Source organism: Salarias fasciatus, chromosome 5, assembly GCF_902148845.1.
Source record: "Salarias fasciatus chromosome 5, fSalaFa1.1, whole genome shotgun sequence".
In the NCBI taxonomy this organism is placed as follows: domain Eukaryota; kingdom Metazoa; phylum Chordata; class Actinopteri; order Blenniiformes; family Blenniidae; genus Salarias; species Salarias fasciatus.
Genome location: NC_043749.1, coordinates 920,049 through 937,795, shown reverse-complemented (window position 1 = coordinate 937,795; position 17,747 = coordinate 920,049). Strand labels below are relative to the sequence as shown.

At 46.0% G+C, this 17,747-nt stretch overlaps 1 pseudogene; it reads left to right on the top strand.

Moving 5' to 3' along the window:
- The first annotated feature begins 7,692 nt into the window (after positions 1-7,692).
- The window catches only part of LOC115387922 (solute carrier family 41 member 3-like), a 30,264-nt pseudogene continuing 20,209 nt past the window's right edge, over positions 7,693-17,747 (top strand).

Here is a 17,747-nt window from a genome sequence, read left to right as displayed (position 1 = left end):
CTCTCTTTCTGTCATCCGTACACACACACACACACACTGACCACACCTCTTTCTCTCACTTCCTCTCTCTCTCTCTCTCTCTCTCTCTCTCTCTCTCTCTCTCTCTCTGTCACATACACTCACAAATAATCTCTCCCCCTTTCCTGTGCTCATCTCCCCCTCACTCTTCTCACTCACTCATCCTCTGTTATCTCTCTCCCATACACCTCTTTCTCTCTCTTCATTCACTCTCACACACCTCACTTCACCTCTCCCCATCATACACTCATCTCCCTCTCCTTCCATACACCTCTCTCTCTCTCTCACACACACACACACACACACACGCACAGTGATATGAGTTTATTATTGACATATTTTTGTTGCTCGGCAGATATGTGACTGAGCTTCTGGGAGGGGAGACCTATGTGTCATGCTCTGTGGGGCTCCCTGCACTCTGCCATCTCAGTCGTGTCATGGAGCCCACTGATGAGGATCAGGGCTACATGATAAAGTTCAAGGCCACCTTTTCAAAGGACCTAGACACACGCAAGGCCACCATCAACAACCGATGGCTGAAGGTGGCCACAGCCCTTGACCCACGATTCAAGGACTTGAAGAGCATACCCAAGGATCAGAGAGTATGTGAGTGACCGAGAAGTGTTTGGTTAGTGCATTGGTTAGAAAGTCCTATGTAGCTAATTAATTTTCCCTCTTTTAAGGTGTGGACCTGGATTGCGGATATGCTGGCAGGATCAGAAGCAGGACCTGCTGCTCCTCAACGCACAGAATATGAGCCAGCAGAACAGAAGAGCCTCCTCCTGCTGTGTTCGTCAGACTCTGACTCGGACAAAGAGGAGCTGGGGCCTCGAGCCCTTTACAAAGCTGAGCCTTGCATTGGAATGCATGAGTGTCCACTGGAGTGGTGGGCAGCTCACACAGGAGCCTGTGGACAGCTGTCCTCTCTTGCTCGCAAATACCTGGCCACTCCTGCGACCTCTGTGCCATGTGAGAGACTCTTTTCCCTTAAAGGTAACATCATACAAAAGAAGAGGGCAGCGTTACACTCAGACAATGTAAACAAGCTTGTCTGTCTCAGCAACTGGCTCAAGAAGACAGAGTTGAGCCGACAGATTCTATAATGTGAGCTCAGGGCTCAGGAGTTTCTGATTTGAGGAGCTGATACTGTTGCCCCACATCCTGCAGTGGGCTTTTGGGTTTGTTTTGCACCAGATACTGTAGTTTTTGATTTGCATCAGCCTCCTGGAAACATTGTCATGTCTGTCATGACTTTTTGTTCTTGATGTTGCCTTATTTAGAGACATTATGTTTGTATTTTTGAATTTCTCTGTTGAGTGAGCTAATAAAAATCTGGATTTACAAATCTTCTCTCCTTAGTGTATTAATTTGATTAATCATGAACTACAATTTATTTTGTAATGTTGTAGAATTGAAATTCTTTATTTGGGACCTTAAGCAGATATGAGATTAAAAATGTGATTAATTAGATTATTTTTTTTAATCGCCTGACAGCACTATAATATAATATAATATAATATAATATATATATATATGTATATATATACATATATATATATATATAAAACATACTTTTTGGTTCTGCCATCCGTGAACACCTAAGGGTGGTGTTGCTAACGCTAGCAAGGGTTTCATGTTTGTTTAATGCGCTTTTATTCTTGTACTCCCGTATGTGCGCCGTAAAGCAGGTTTGTTCTCGCGAGATGTAGTCAGGTCCGCTCCTCTGAAATTGCAAGCGCTGTTTTCAGGACACAGAACCCCAGGGGGAGGGGAGGGACTGGCCAATCACCGTGACAAGTCTTTGTTTACCCCCACAGGGATTCTGAAAAACATTTGAGGTAAAAAAGCTGCACAGTTCTGCTTTAACAACTGCAATGTGTTACTTTTTTGAGTAACACAACTCCGTGTAGTACATTTACAGTAAGTGAAATCAATGCATCCCCCCCAAAAAAAATGAATCCACGGGTTGTGTTTTTTTTTTTTGGTTTGTTTTTTGCAGATAGGAAGTGCTTGTTTTGAGCTCATTGAATAAAAATTGCTCAATGAAAGGTGTAAAGTCTGATCTCAGAATAAGTCTGCTTCTCTTTTACATGCTGTTTACATGTGTAAAATCACATTTACGAAATCTTATGCAGGGGAAGTGCATTTTTGTGGCTGATTTGTATGTTGTACAGACATGGCGGCAGCCAACGGCATGCAGCCCACTCTCAAGTTTATCCGGATCATCACCAAAATTTAATGGATTCTAAGTTAGCCCAAGACCCACCTTTCCACAAAGTTTCATTGCAATCCGTCCATACCTTTTTCCGTAATGTTGCTAACAAACCAACAAACCGACGTGATTACATAACCTCCTTGGCGGAGGTAATTAAATCATAGTCGAGGCACTGACCTGAGCGCGGATGCAGGAGAGGGAGCGGCCAATGTTTTGTCCACAATTAAATGAAACTTTATTGATCACTTGACTGTTACAGGAACTGTGAGTCATTGTAATGAAAACGTATGAAACCTCACCAAAAGGAACGGAATAACGCAACATTTAGCAACGGATACGGAGTTACTGAATTTAAAAAAAGAGTGCGTTATGTTACTAGCTACTGAAAAAAGTAATGCCGTTATATAACGCTGTTACTACCCAACACTGGTCCTGTCACCAACAGCAGGGTTTTCGCCAGACCTTTTCAGTCCAGGAACGCTAAATTCTGCAGTGCCCGGACAACGGACAGGAAAAAAAAAAAAAAAAAAAAAAACGATCACGCCGCGCTTGCAGCTGATTAGAAGCTGCGCTCCGGACGCTCCGAGTGTGGCTAAACCGTTACTCCTATCAACAAACCGAGCGTGTGTCACAAGGTCCTTCCAAACAAGATGATGTAACAAATGTGGGGAAAATTTCATGATATATCTGTGTTTTCACGAGAGACAAAATCTGTGTGCTCTGCTTTACTCTGGATTTTTTTGCTGTCAGTTATAATGGAGCCGGATGGGGGAAAATCTTGCGCTTCTCACAAACTGAGGCCTCTACGGTCCAAACTAAAATCTGACTGACCTGAAAGCCTCGCCAACTGAAAGACAACGAAGCGTCTTAAAGGGACATGCACACAGCCTACCTACACAGCCAAAATACTTTAATTTTAATTTGTTTAAAGGTGCATTAAGGAGTTTGCACATTTCATGCAAAACAGCGCCCCCTGCAGGCCTTGGGTGTAACTGCAGCTTAGTGAAACACTCGTGCCTGTGGCTTGCGTCCATGTACGTGCACGGAAGAGGGGAACTCCTTCCTTGCTCTTTCATTAGCGCTCGAGTAAAATTTAAGTTTCTTTTGCCTGGTGGGGTCTGTGCTGCAGTTGTGGCAGTGCTAGAAGCCGGTCTTTTCTTACTTTCTGGAAGATCCATCCTCAGTACTGCTCAGTTGTTGTTCGCTAAGCATCTGGCGGAGTAATGACGGACAAAACGAAAGCTAAAAAAATCAGGCTGCCGGGAGCACGCATTACGTCACATTTTCTCAAATTCTCCCCAAGAAATACAAATTGCTGGACCGGCACTGCAACTTTCAAGTGACAATTTAGCGCTGTCAGGGCACATTGTACACATCATTGAATATTTGCAACATATTTATGGTGGAAAATAAGTATTTTTAAAGTTGAAAAACTCCTCAATGCACCTTTAAATACCACATATACCAACATGGCCAAAATGACATTGGTTATTGTGGTAAATTTTGGTATTATTAGCTTTTTAGTATATCGCCCAGGCCTACTTTCAAATAGTCCAGAACAGCAGTTTTGAAAGTGTGGGGCGCGCCTGCCCTGGGGGGCGCCAAAGGGCTTCAGGGGTAGTTGCCATACCCCATGCGCGGGACTCACAACATCAGAACATTTCACCTGAAAAGACACCTGAAAAGTGAGTATCAGCCCCCCCCCCCCCCCCCCCCCCCCAGTTCTGTGATTCAGTTTACACGGCTACTTTACAGCCCATCGTTTAATTCCACCGGACGTGGAAGTGCTGCGCCGTGGAGCGCTGCTGTCTTGCTCCTAAAGTCAGAGCACACTGGAAGCACCGCGCAGCCCCACGCCGTCTGGAGGGAGAGGGCTGCTCGGAGGAGGAGGAGCCTCAGATAGGGGTGTCCCGATCCAATATTGACATCGGATATCGGTCCGATATCAGCCAAAAAACGAGTATCGGATTTTATCGGATTGCATCTAAAATCTCCGAAATAAGCGCTCCGTTAAAGCTCGTGTCCGGAGTTTCCGTTCGTTTCCAATGCATGTATCATTTTTTAACAGAACTTAAATGTGTCAGTCTGGTTCGATACTACAATATAATATTAGCATAAAGCAATATAAAAATTTATTTATGAGCCCCGCCTTCGTCTCATAGACCCCCATGTTATCCGAAAAAGCGCCAGTAAGCTTCAGCCAATAGAGTTCGAGCTTCCACCTTGTCATGCTGTCAATCAGCAGGTGCACGCAGCCAGAGAGCACGGCCGCTCGCCCAGGCAGAGGTGAGTTAGCTACTAAGCAGCCGCCGCGCTTACCTCAGATATATCCACTGTCTGCTGAACATCCACCGTAAACAGCTCAACATGTAGGATGCTGTAGGACTCAGAGGCTCTCATTTTCACTCCACGGGTAATGCGCGTGCACAATTTAAGGGGCGTGGCTTGGTCACTCACAAAAGCAGAGGGAGGGTGGAACCTTGAGACATTGAATTAAAATAAAAAACTCTCATTCTTTCAAAACTCCAGACACGAGCTTTAATGGTGCGTTCACACCGGACGCGTCGCGGGCGTCGTCGACGCTTGGGACGCCTCGAAGCTGACGCTTGTGACGCTTCAAGCACGACGCTTGACACCAGGTGGTCACAAAGCTCGCGACGCTCTTGACACGCGTCAGTTTATTGGCGCGCTGGAGGCTGATTTCTGTTTCCAGCTATGGCGGATCGCATCAGGAGAGCGGCTCGGCTTCATTTGTTAAATAAAGCTAGACCACGTCGTCGTCGGAAAAGTGGCTATTGGCTGGTCTGCTCCTCTTGCTCTGACTGCAGCGGGGAGCGCTGCTGAGACTGACCGCCTGTGAGTGCTTTGGGACGGGGGAGGGGCTCACGCAGCACCCGCTGCTCATTGACGACAGCAACGAGACGTCCTGTCACGTCTCCAGAGCACCGGAGAAGGTCGCTAGATTTGTCGCTAGTTGCTTTTGACAAAGAAACGTCGCCAAGAGGTTTTGGAAAGTCGCCAGATTTAGCGAGAAACTCGTCAAGTTGGCAACACTGGCTGGCCCGCATCGGTGCTCGGATCACTCGTAGTGACGTAGCACCGGAGGGATCGTCTCTGATTGGTTGACGGCCAGCGGCAGCGCGTCGAAAGTTCAGTTTTCCCAACTCTCAAAAAGCGACGCTCACGACGCTCCTGACGCCGGGGACGCGCGTCATGGGTGTCGACGCTCGAAACGCTCGAAAAGCGACGCTCATGACGCTCCTGACGCGCTGCCCCGCCGCCCGCCGCTCCACGACGCTCGTCCACCATAGACTCTGCATAGAAAAGCGCCGCTCACGACGCTTGCGACGCGTCTGGTGTGAACGCACCATAAGCAGTCCATTTTCCGCTCCAGCACTTCTGCCAGTAAAAAAAAAAAAAAACCTGAAGTGGATTTGAATTGTTTGCACTTTAAAAGTATAATTTGTTTTTATTGGAGTTATTTAGGTTATTCTTAAGCGTCTAATTTATTTTTTTATTTTATTCAACTGTAGAACACTGCAGATATTATGTTGAAGGTTACAATTTTGGTAACCAATTGGTTAATAATAAATGGGTCAGTTTTTCTCATACCTACTGTTGCTGACTATTGTTCTCTGTGTAACATTAGCCTGGCATGCCAGACTGACCTCATATGTTGCACACAGAGACAGTCTGGTACGGCGCCATTGGGGCTTCATTTCAAACAATCTGATGAGAGGCGGGACTATTGAGCGGAGAGAACCAATCCAAGAAACGAGGCTGAGACGCAACGACAATGCGACGTACACAGCGCTCCGTTGTAGTAGTTTTGTAGTCCAAAACATGGGATCATGGCGTGGAGTTTTAAGTCCATTTTACCCCCAAATTCCACTGGACACTTACGGCCCGAACGCACTGGACACGGAAGAGCCGCACACGGCGCTTCTGATCGCCTCCCATGTTAACCTATCTGACTGGCCGCACAAAACGCGCAGGAGGGAGACGTTCGCTGCTCCACTACGCTTTCGCGTCCAGTGGCGTCTTGTTCCTGAAGTCAATGCACACCGGGAGCGCAGGGCTGCGCCACGCCGTTTAGAAGCGAATCACCAGCGCCGTGGCGCGCGCCTCCGTTCTGGTGATCTGTCGTAACTCCGGCGCTTCTGGGACGTGGCGCGGCGCTTTGGCGTCCGGTGGAATTTGAGGTTAAAGAAAAGCCTTCAGAGCAGATTCCTGCTGTGGTTTCAGCGCCAAATTCAGTTCTTTCAAAACTTCAAACAGAGCCGTGGTAAAGCCTCGCTGTGTTGCGGCCGCCACTATGATTGTTTTGAAGGGGGGGGGGTATACTATGACGCATCGCTAACTCCCACCTCTCGTGGGCTGTGATTCGCTCGGCAGAAGTTTGCCGGGCAGAAGTCAGATGCAATTGGCGCAGTACCAGACTGTATCTCCGTGTATCCCTGAGCATGGAGAGACAGTCTGGCGTGCCAGGCTAGTGTAACATCACTTGATCAAGCCTTCTCCAACATTCCACAATACAAAATAAGTATTGAAAGTACGTATGATTTGCGCTGATATCGTATCGGACCAATATCGGTATCGGCCAAAACTCAAGGTTGCAGTATCGGTATCGTATCGGAAGTGAAAAAGTTGTATCGGGACATCCCTAGCCTCAGAGGAGGCTCTCGTGCTCTTGTGAATTAAGTGTATGCGCCTGACCGGTCAGATAAAAAACGCTCTCCCTCCACGCGCTAATGTCCAGCCGCTGCTGTGTTGCTGCTAACTGCAGCCGGACAAAGTGCAGCAATAGTTCCCAGATCTGCTTATTATCAGCTTCTTAGTTTGAAAAGCTGCTTGTCAATGTTGGCAGTGGTAAATTGAGGAATTTTTTTTTTTCTTTTTTTTTTTTTTGCTTGTTCCAAAAGTGCCGTTTTGGGCTCTTCTGCTCCCAAAACCAGCTGAGACTTAAAGCATGCCCCTATCATCCCGGTGGCTCCAAACACGTCGACTTTATTGCATATTTTACTGAACAAATCTGGCAACACTGAGTGCGCCTCATATTACAGAAGGCATGTCCAGCACAGCGGAGGAGTCCAGAGACAGAACTTTGAAGAGGCACCAGCTTGGTTTAAATCTCTGGTGTGGATAAACTTCAGTTTATACTACTGTATAATGTATACAAGCAGTCAGGCAATAAGAGGCCATTTATTATTTGAAAATACTACTTTCAGTATGTTATCATGAGAGAAGCACATGATATTATACAGTACACCAGTTATAATGTTATTTGTTAATGTTTACTTTGAAATGTAGTTTCTGCTGACAAGCAAAATAAAGTAAAAAAAATAAATAAAATAAAATAAAGGGATATTTTTGGGAGAAAAAGCTGTTCTCTTTATGCACAAAATGTGTACCGTACCAAACCGAAACCGTGGCACAAAAACCGAGGTACGTACCGTACCATGGATTATCTGTACCGTCGCACCCTTAGGTAGAATATGTCTTTTTTTTTTATTGACCAACCTATTACACTGATAAATGTCATCACTCACCTGTGACATGATTGATATTATCACCAGAAATTTGCAGTCAGAGATTAAATATTTCTACGAGATTCATTCTTTGTGTTTCTCCTACTGCAGACAGGCAGGACGATACACCAGACTGGAGAAGCGATTTAAAGGCCTGAGAGCACACCACAACAAGTGCTTGGCTCAGCACATGGAGTACATGGAGTACCAACACACCCAGACACAGGTAAGACCAGCTGTGAAATAGGTGGGATTTTAAATGCAATGAACATTTTGGAAAACATACTGTTAATGTGATGCAGCAACAAAATCATGTCAGTTTTGGCTTTAATGTGCATGTGATGACAGCATACATCTATCTTTCTAAGGTTTTTGTTTCATTGTGCTGCATAACACACTTTTAGCTAGTGGGTTTTTTTTTCCCATCATTTGGGCAATGTTTGCATAGTATTTGTATAGGAACAACACTTGTATTAGTTACAAAAACAAACTATGCCTTATAGCACGTTGCAGGCATACGCCTGCTCCAGACAATCTCAGTGATGGAAGAAGGAAATGTCTGCCACTGCATCGTACATCTGCAAAAATGGCCACAGTATAGCACTTTCATGAGCTAATTATTTGATTTACTTATGATGGCAGATCATAGCATTAAACTGGTTTCAATCACATTTAGCAGACATGTTCTACTTTGCTAATGACACTCCAGTCCAGACTGAATTTAAACATTGAGTTCCCCAGGGTTCTGTTCTGGGACCGATGCTCCACTCTCCTGTAGTCTCTCTCTCTCTCTCTCTCTCTCTCTCTCTCTCTCTCTCTCTCTCTCTCTCTCTCTCTCTCTCCAGGAGCCCCGAGGTATGTGGTCTTAGGCCTTCCTGCTCTGATCCACCTGCAGCAGGTGGAGCAATGCTGAGCTGATTCAGAGAATCAAACTATCTAGCTTTTCCTTTTCTCTTCCTGTCTCCTCACTCTCACCAGAATAGCAGAAGGCCTCCTCCTCTGAGCCTGGTTCTGCAGGGTTCTCCTCCTCTGAGCCTGGTTCTGCAGGGTTCTCCTCCTCTGAGCCTGGTTCTGCAGGGTTCTTCCTGTTAAAAAGGAGTTATTCCTTTCCTTTCCTCAGTCCCTTCTTGCTCATGGTGAGCTGTTGGATGTCTTGACAAAAGTGTCTAGCAGTCACTCTGTTGTATTTGGTGCTATATACACAAAGCTAAGTTGAATTGATTCAGAGTTTAACATAGCCCTGTTAAAATGTCATGTAGGGATTTTACAACTGATTTTTGTACATACCAGTATTTTACAGTATTTAGAACTGTCCCTCTTTTGAGACATGTTGTCTTTTCCTCATACGGATCAAGCTCAGGCTCAGCAGATCTGTGTCTCCCTGAAAGCTCAGGCGGTGGTACCAGTGATGAGCCAGACGTACCACCTTTGACAAGATCCGACAGTGTGCTTGTGAGTTTGCACTCTGATTAGCTGAGCACCTAACATAGTTAACCCTTTAACAACCCACCAAGAATACATTTTTTACTTTGCATTTCTTTTGCCCTTGGAGGAGTCCCCCTCTGAGTAGCCTCAAACACCCTCTGAGGAGCTTCAGGTCATGTTAAACTGTATAGTGCATTTTGATCGAGTTAAGATTTACTAATCTGGAGAATGCTTTTTCTTTTTTCAGCTTACCAAAGAATACCTCAAGCAGATCTCCGGGACATCTGATTCTGAAACATCCATCAGCTGCGTTGAAAGCAGCGGTGATGAACCTGCTAAAGAGTCTGCAGATGAAAGTTCAGAGGCACCCAGTCCGTTCAAACTTCCACTGCCAAAAGATCTTAAGTTTGAGTTGAAAGACAATGAGATGGATACCCTGGCAGATTTTCTGGGCCATGACATCCGGGTCCACCAGCAGTACTGCCGACTTCCAGAAGGAACTGTGGAGCTGGCCAAAGTCAGTGAAGTGCCGATTGCCTCAGAGCAAGGCCGTCTGTCTGACTTTACAGGAAAGAGCCTGGATGAAATCCAGATTGATCCCAACGGTACATCTAACTTCCTCTCAATGTTACATGATTTAATTCCACAGCAGATGTGTTGTTCACAGATGTTTGTTTTTCTTCTTGTGTTCAGAGCAGGTATGTGAAGCTGTGGACAGTGACCTGTCAGAGACGGAGAGGGAAACGTCTTGTTGCTCGTCAGGTGAGTTCAACATGAATTCCATTAAGATCAGTCATATATCACTTTTTCATTTTAGCTTCAGTGACTGAACTGAATCATTTAGATCTAAAGAATATATAGATATATATATATATAGACATTTACAAGTTAACAAATCGAACAGCACTCACTCTGATTTATACCAGCAACTGCACAACAAACTAAACTTTTAGCATCAGGTTCATGAATTACCTCTTTACAGAAACTATGAAAAAACTGCAAAAAAATGTATATATTTTATTTTGCATTATGTATTTATTTTTTATTTATTTTGTTTGTTCCTCTCTTTGTCAATATTTGTTTTTATGATTTATTTTATAAATACGGATATATTTTTGATCTATTATATTAAATACAAAATATTGACAATAGAATTTTGGTGTCTGTGTGTGTAGAGATGTGACCAATCCACTTAATGTAATTTTCAATATACAAACTCCATGGTTATAACTATTTGTAAGCATGCAGTGAAATATCTGCAAGTCTGACGTTTATAACAACCCAAGTCATTTGAAAATCAGTTGAAAATTGAGCAATCAGTAGTTATTTCAAAGTTGACGCTTAATTGACATCAATGTGATGAGTGAGTGAGCGAGCGGTCCTGACCCAAGATGGCCGCCATGTGACTTCGTTAGTCCCAATTGGGTTACAGCGCGCATGAGCCATCTAGTGTTTGTAATGTGACTTCCTGCTGCTTCCAGCACTGGCAGGTGTTCAGGGAGATCTCCCAGGTCTTCATCCTGGTGCCGGCTCTAGTGGGCCTGAAGGGGAATCTGGAGATGATGCTGGAGTCCAGACTGTCGACAGCAGTGAGCGGTGGGCTTCCTGGCGGCGGTGACGGCCATCGGTCTGGGGGCCTTGACCTCAGGGAGGATGGACTTGGGCCAGGTTGCCGCCCTGTTTACCAGCAGTGTGACCACGGCCTTCATCGCCTCTCTGATCCTGGGTGAGAGACGCACGCCGCCGCGGGTGACACGACGAGGCCGGCCGTGCGTCTCACACATGTTGTCCTGTACTGTCCTGTCCAGGCGGGGTCATGGTGGCGGTCATCATGGAATCCAGGAGGCTGGGCGTCAACCCGGACAATGTGGCCACGCCCATCGCCGCCAGCCTGGGAGACCTGATCACCCTGTCTCTGCTGGCCGGGGTCAGCAGCTTTATTTATTTGACAATGTGCCAAAGGAAAACAGTTTCTGAGTTTTCATTTCAGGAAAGTTTCCGTGTTCACACAGCGGCGTTTTGAAAACGATGTCTGTTCACACAGAAATCCTGAAAATGATATATGATTAGCTTTCATATTGGGCCACTTTTTATTTGTTTCCCATTTAGCTGTTGTTTTTTTTTTTTTTTTTTGTCTTGCTGTTTTCTATTTTCTTCTTGTTCGATTTATTTTCCCCATTTTATTTCTTCCCTGTTTTTATCTTCATTTTAGTTTGAAAAATTCTTCTTGTTTAACTGATTTTCAGATGAGATCAGTTTTGAAAATCAGAATGAAATGCAAATAAAACAAAAACAAAATGTTTAATTCCAGATAATACTGAGAAGCCTCAAGGAGCGACTACAGAGCAGCAGAGGACCCACATGTGGCTCCAGAGCCGCAAGTTTAGAAACTGTCCACTGGATCGTCGCTCATTTATTTATCCATGAGGAAATATCAGAACCAGAAGAGGGCAGCAGGACCTAATCTGGATTCTCACAGAAGCCTCCCACCAGCTGCAGTGTGTTCCTCCTGAGCAGTGTGTGTGAAGGTTTCAGCCCTCTGGATGTCCGCTGTCGCCCCTCAAACCTGCTGTTCCTGCCTGCCGTGGTCTGCGGCCTCTTCCTGCTCCTCATCCCGGTCTGGGTCGCCGTCGCCAGCCTGTTTCCATCCATCAGGCAGGTCCTGAAGTCCGGCTGGCGGCCGGTCATTCTGGCCATGTCCATCAGCAGGTGAGCGGAGCGGAGGGCGGCGTCAGCAGGAGTCCTCACACACCTCACCCTGTTCCCTCTCTGCTCTCTGCCAGTGTCGGTGGTCTGATCCTGGGCACAGCACTGAGCCAGCTGCACTTTGGGGCCATGGCCATCCTCACGCCCATCATCAATGGTCCAGCAACTACCGGATCACAGTTTGTGTGAACCACAACACACTTCTGTACAAAACTGTTAAAGATAAAAGTCAGTGCTGAATGGATCTGATGACTAAGTCATCTATTATTTATAAACAACTAAAAAAAATGCAATGGAAGTGATGAATGGCACAAAAAAGGTCAAATCTGCTACAGATATACGGAATAAACCTGCTCAACATGCTAACAAGGACAGGCTGGTATATGCTGCTCGGCATCAGATCAGGTTATTAACTGGCCGGTTTAGGTCCTCCCAAAAAAAAAAAGGCCAGTTTCACACCTGCTGTCGAGAGAAGAAAAAGATGTGCTCTTGGTTCTGCTGGATCCCCTGCTCAGTGGCCCAACTGCTGCCGTCTTATTGAGACCATCTTTGTGAGGCTGTGTAACATTCATCCAGTGGCATAATAATAGGCTGAAGGCACAGGAAGTGCCTGTGCTTTTACAGGGAGTTCAACTACCTACGGCACAGCCATTGGCTGTTGAACCACTGCTCCCTGCAAAAACAAAGCCTGTGTGCCTTCCACAGCATCAGCATCAGCAGCTCCAGACTTATCATCACAACACAACTGGACAGGACAAAACAAAATTTCGTAAAATTCAGCCTTCAGCTACTTCCACAGGACCTTCTCATCCCCTCCCAAATCACCCTCTCCCAGGTACCTTTATTCGGCAAGGACTGCGAATTACCCACCCTCTCAGCCAACACTGCCACAACCACAGCTCCAGCTGCTGGTACAGCCACAGCTGCAGCCACTTGCACAGCCAATGCCACCCGCCAGTGACACAGCTGTGCAGGGGAAAAGAAAACACACCAGGAGCGTTGCATCTAATACATGCAAGAACTGTGGAGACTTCTGCACACAAGAGCCTGGGGCAGTACAGGGGCAAAATATACTGCCCAAAAAAAGAGCAAATGACCAAAGAAGAGTGGCTGAAGCTGATGAGGCCAAAAGTTAAGCCTGTCCGATGCATAAAACAGCATCCCTACTACGTAAATCCTGTTAAGAGTGAGGTCATGAAAAAAGAGACGCAATATCTCTTGGAAAACGGCTTAGTCACGCCCAGTTCTAGCTCGTGGAGTTCTCCCTGTTTACTGGAGGCGAAACCAGATACATCTCCACGATTCATTACACATTACAGAAAAGTGAATGCAGTCACTATGCTCGACTCCTACCCTCTTCCCTGAATGGAGGACTGCGTTGATAATTTGGGTACTGCGAAATTTGTGACAAAACTGGATCCGTTTAAAGGTTACTAGCAGGTGCCGCTGACTGAGCGCGCATCAGACATCTCTGCTTTTGTGGCTCCTGACCCAATTTTTGCAGTACACCGTTAGGCATTTGGCATGTGTAATGCTCCAGCGACTTTCCAACGGCTCGTTACCATCGTTTCAGAGGGGATTAGTAACTGTAATGCCTAGCTGGACGACCTCGTTGTGTACACTGCCACCTTGGAGGAACACATGCAGGTCCTCGAAAAAGTATTTTGCTGCCTTGTTGACGCATTGCTCACCTTAAATTTAGCAAAACGCGAGCTTGGGAAGGCCATAGTTACCTATCTAGGCCGGCAGGTGGGTCAAGGTCAGGTGCGACCTGACAGCCAAAGTAACTGCCATTGAGGAGTTTCCCGTTCCCTCCACTCATAGGTCCCTGAGAAGTTTTCTAGGGATGGCTGGATATTATAGGAACTTTTGCAGAAACTTTTCTTCTGTTGTGCAGCCTCCTCAGTCCCAAGGTTGATTTTGTGTGGACCCAGGAATGCCAGCATGCATTTTATATAGCATTGAGGCTCTCCTCAGTCACGCTCCTGTGCTTGCTGCTCCTGCTCTTGCTCGACCGTTTAAGTTAGAGGGCGACGCAAGTGCAGTTGGAGCCGGGGCCGTCCTGCAGCAGGAGGATGCGAGTGGGGTTGATCACCCAGTGTGCTACTTTTTAAGAAAGTTCAACAGTCACCAGTTAAATTACTCCACCATTGAAAAGGGGGCCCTTGCTCTACTGTCAGCACTCCAGGTGTAAATTGGATCCAGTCCCTTGCCAGTTGTCGTATACACAGATCATGGCCCACTCAGGTTCCTTGCGCGCATGTACAACCATAACCAAAGGCTGATGCGCTGGGCATTGATTGTGCACGATTTCAACCTGGTTATATGGCACAAAAGAGGTAAAGAGAACATCTTGGCTGATGGCAGACTTGGCAGACTTTGAAGGAAAGAAAACCATCTTCTGTTGTGTTTGTATTACAGCTTAGAGCAAGTGGACTCATTAATGCAGCCTCCTCCTCCTCTGCAGCCTCCTCCTCCTCCCAGTCCTCCCCTGGTGGTCAGGAAGCTGCTGCCAGCAGCTCTACAGTTTGTACTCTTCATCATGTGGTCTGATTGTGATGCTGCATTCTCTGATCAGGCTGTTTGATCCTGGACTCAGGAGCTCTTCTCTCCCTACCTTCAGGTCAGTGTTGGAGCTGACGGAGATCCTGGCTACCAGCAGGTGGTGTTGCTGACTCGGTGTCTGGTGGAGCGCTGCAGGAAGGGCTACATCACCCAGGCTGAGGTGGAGGAGATTGTGGGTCTGTGGCAGAATCTCCCTGATGGAAACGAGGCTCCTGTAGTTTATTCACCTCGCTACAGGAGCCACTTGTCAAAAGAAGTTCAAGAAGGCCAAGACAGACGCTCCCGGTGCTGCACCCGTGTTGGGGGTTGAGAGCATGAAACGGTGCGTTTCTGCGGAGACCTGCTGCGTCCTGTTCTGCTGTCTCAGAGTGTTTTCACACCACTCATCTCTCTCCTTTGTCTTCTAACAGCTGCATGGTGGGAACCGGCAGCGGGCCGGCCCCTTGGCCCGACACCAGCCGGCTGGTGGAGACCATCTTCATCCAGCAGTGCGTCCTCCACCCCGGCAGCAGGACGATGGGGCACCTCCAGAGCCGCTGGACCCCAGTTTTGAAGGACTACAACACCATCAGGACTGTGGTCCGCACCCACCCAGCCCTCAAAACCAGGACCACCCTGCAGCTGTTTGAGGTCAATCAGCGGACCCTCTTTCAGTGGTAAGACTGTGTGCTTATTTACACTTTGTGACATCACAGGTGATCATGTGACCGCAGAAGCTGCTCCTGACGCTCCGTCAGCTCTGTCCTGTGACCGCTCAGCGCTGACGGCTCTGTGTTCACTCTGCAGGCACAAAAGGTGGACGGCCACACAAGAAAGAACCGTTCTCACCACCGCCACCCCCCTGGTGGTGGCCCCTCCACAGGCAGAGGAGACTCTCCTGCCAGCGAGGACGGAGGAGGAGACCCCACCTGCTCCAGCTGCCTCCATCTATACGCTGCTGCCATCTGTGACCGAAAAGGAGAAGCCCACTGCTGGACCATCCTGGGCTTTTCCCAGTGTAATTTTTTTTTTTTCCAAATATAATTTTCAGAATACATTAGAAAGCCAGCAACATACCTAATTCAGCATATTTGAGGTGCAAAAACCTCCCTGTCTTTCATTAACCAGTAAAGTCAGAGGAGAAATGGGCCAAGAGCTGCCACTTCTCCCCCTCCCCCTTGTGTTTTGATTTTGTACCATCACGTGACCCCAGCTAGCAGGCGCTCAGCCAGCAGCAGCACGGCTGGAGAAGAATGCCTGAGAGGAAGAGGAGCGCTGTGTGGCAGTATTTTGAAACTGTAAATGACACAACAGCAAGTTGCTGTATTTGCAGAGAAGCTGTAAAGTACTCTGGCAACACAACAAATTTATTCAAACACATAAAAAACTATGCGAAGGAAAACCAAGAGTTCAAAATAAAGAAAGGAGGACAGAAACGCCCCATCCCCAGGCTCCGACAGACCCAGACCCCCTACCCAGAGGCAGAGGTCACTGGCAGAGGCCTTTCAGTTTGACACTGAACAATGTCCAGGTAGATCACAATGACAAAAATACATAAATCCTCTTCAGCATGAGTTAACATTAATTTTCAAAGTGCAACTGGTCATTTACCACTTCAGCCAACTCAAAAAGTATAAACAGTGCAAATACCTTGATATAATATTTTTATCCCATTAAAATGTGTTGTGCAAATGAATACATATAGTGGAATTGAAACAAATACACTGAATATATTATGACTCAGATTTGATTGAATATACAGTGGTGGAAAAAGGTTTCAGACACCCTAAACATTTTCCACAATCTCACATATTATCACGACATTATTGTGGAAAAATCTTCTTTTGTACTACAGAAGTGATATGACCTAGAAAGTCAAACATATTCTGTAAAGGTGCATTAAGGAGTTTTCACATTGTATGCGAAACAACGGCCCCTGCAGGCCTTGAGCGTAATGCAGCTCAGTGAAAAACTCGTGCCTGTGGCAGCAGTATCTGTCTGCAGGCTGCAGGACAGAGGCGTCATTAAATATTTGTAACATATTTATGGTGGAAAATAAGTATTTTTAAAGTTGAAAAACTCCTTAATGCACCTTTAAGGACACAGGACAAAACCAACATAAGGGTTCAATTGCTTATTTGACTTTTTCCATGAGTCGGCGTCTTCGAGCTGTAAATTGAAGAAGCTCTGGGAAAAAAACCAACCCTCATCACCCGTGCCCAAAAAGTTATATCAAAAAATAAACAGAGTATCAAACAAAGGAAGGCCCAGATGCACCAGCCAAACTTAAGAAAAAGACGAGTTCACAGCCCAACTGCTATGCAGCCGTAGAAACTGATCCCTCGTCCAAACTAAAGACAAAAACCAAACTAAACCCAATCAAAAGAAAGACGAAAACGGGACGGCTGGACACACCTGGACAAACGGCAGCGAGCCAAGAAAAAAGAAAACACGAAGCCGGCTGCCTGGCTAGCATGCCGTGGCCAGCACCAAGCTTGCCAGACAAGGCCGGAGTCCGAGGCGTGCTGGGACGAGCGTACCTGGCGTGACAGGTGGCACGAGGAGAGTGAGAGAGAGAGAGAGAGAGAGAGCAGCGCGACTCAGTTGAAAAAAAAAAACCCCGAAAATAGGAAAAAGATAATTACTTAAGAAAAATAACAGAAAACACAAGATCCCGAAAAACAGGGTAAATATTCACAAAATACCTGAACGGCAAAAAAAAAAGAAAAACTGTACATGAAAAAAAAAACGATGTGCACGGAGCACATCACAGTAAGCTTTGGCTGCATTAGGCAAACACAAACAAATACAACTAATGTTTTTTGTTGATTTTTTACAAGAAAAAATAAAACTAAATTCAGAATTACCCAATATTCAAAATGATTTATTTCTATAGAACCAATCGGTTTTATGTGTTTTATGGCTTCTTAGCATTTTGACTGTACTAAAGATATTGCACTTGAGTGATTCTTAATGCAATATCCACACAAATGTAAGGGGTGTCCTAATCCTTTTTCCCACCACTGTAATTACACTTTCATATTAACTGTGTAAGGGATACTGTATGATTACTATATTTAAACTACAAGTTGATGTGCTAATTAGTATTTTATTGTTTCACTTAGCTGATTCTCCAAGAGCGGAAGAGATAACAAGAAGCCTAGCAGTAATGATAGTCAAAGACCTGCAACCTCTGTCCGTGGTGGAAGACGACGGCTTTCGGAATTTTGTAAAGACACTGGAACCAAGGTACAAAATTCCAAGCCGGAAATCTTCCGTCAATGGCAAACTACCTGCTCTGTATGAAGAGC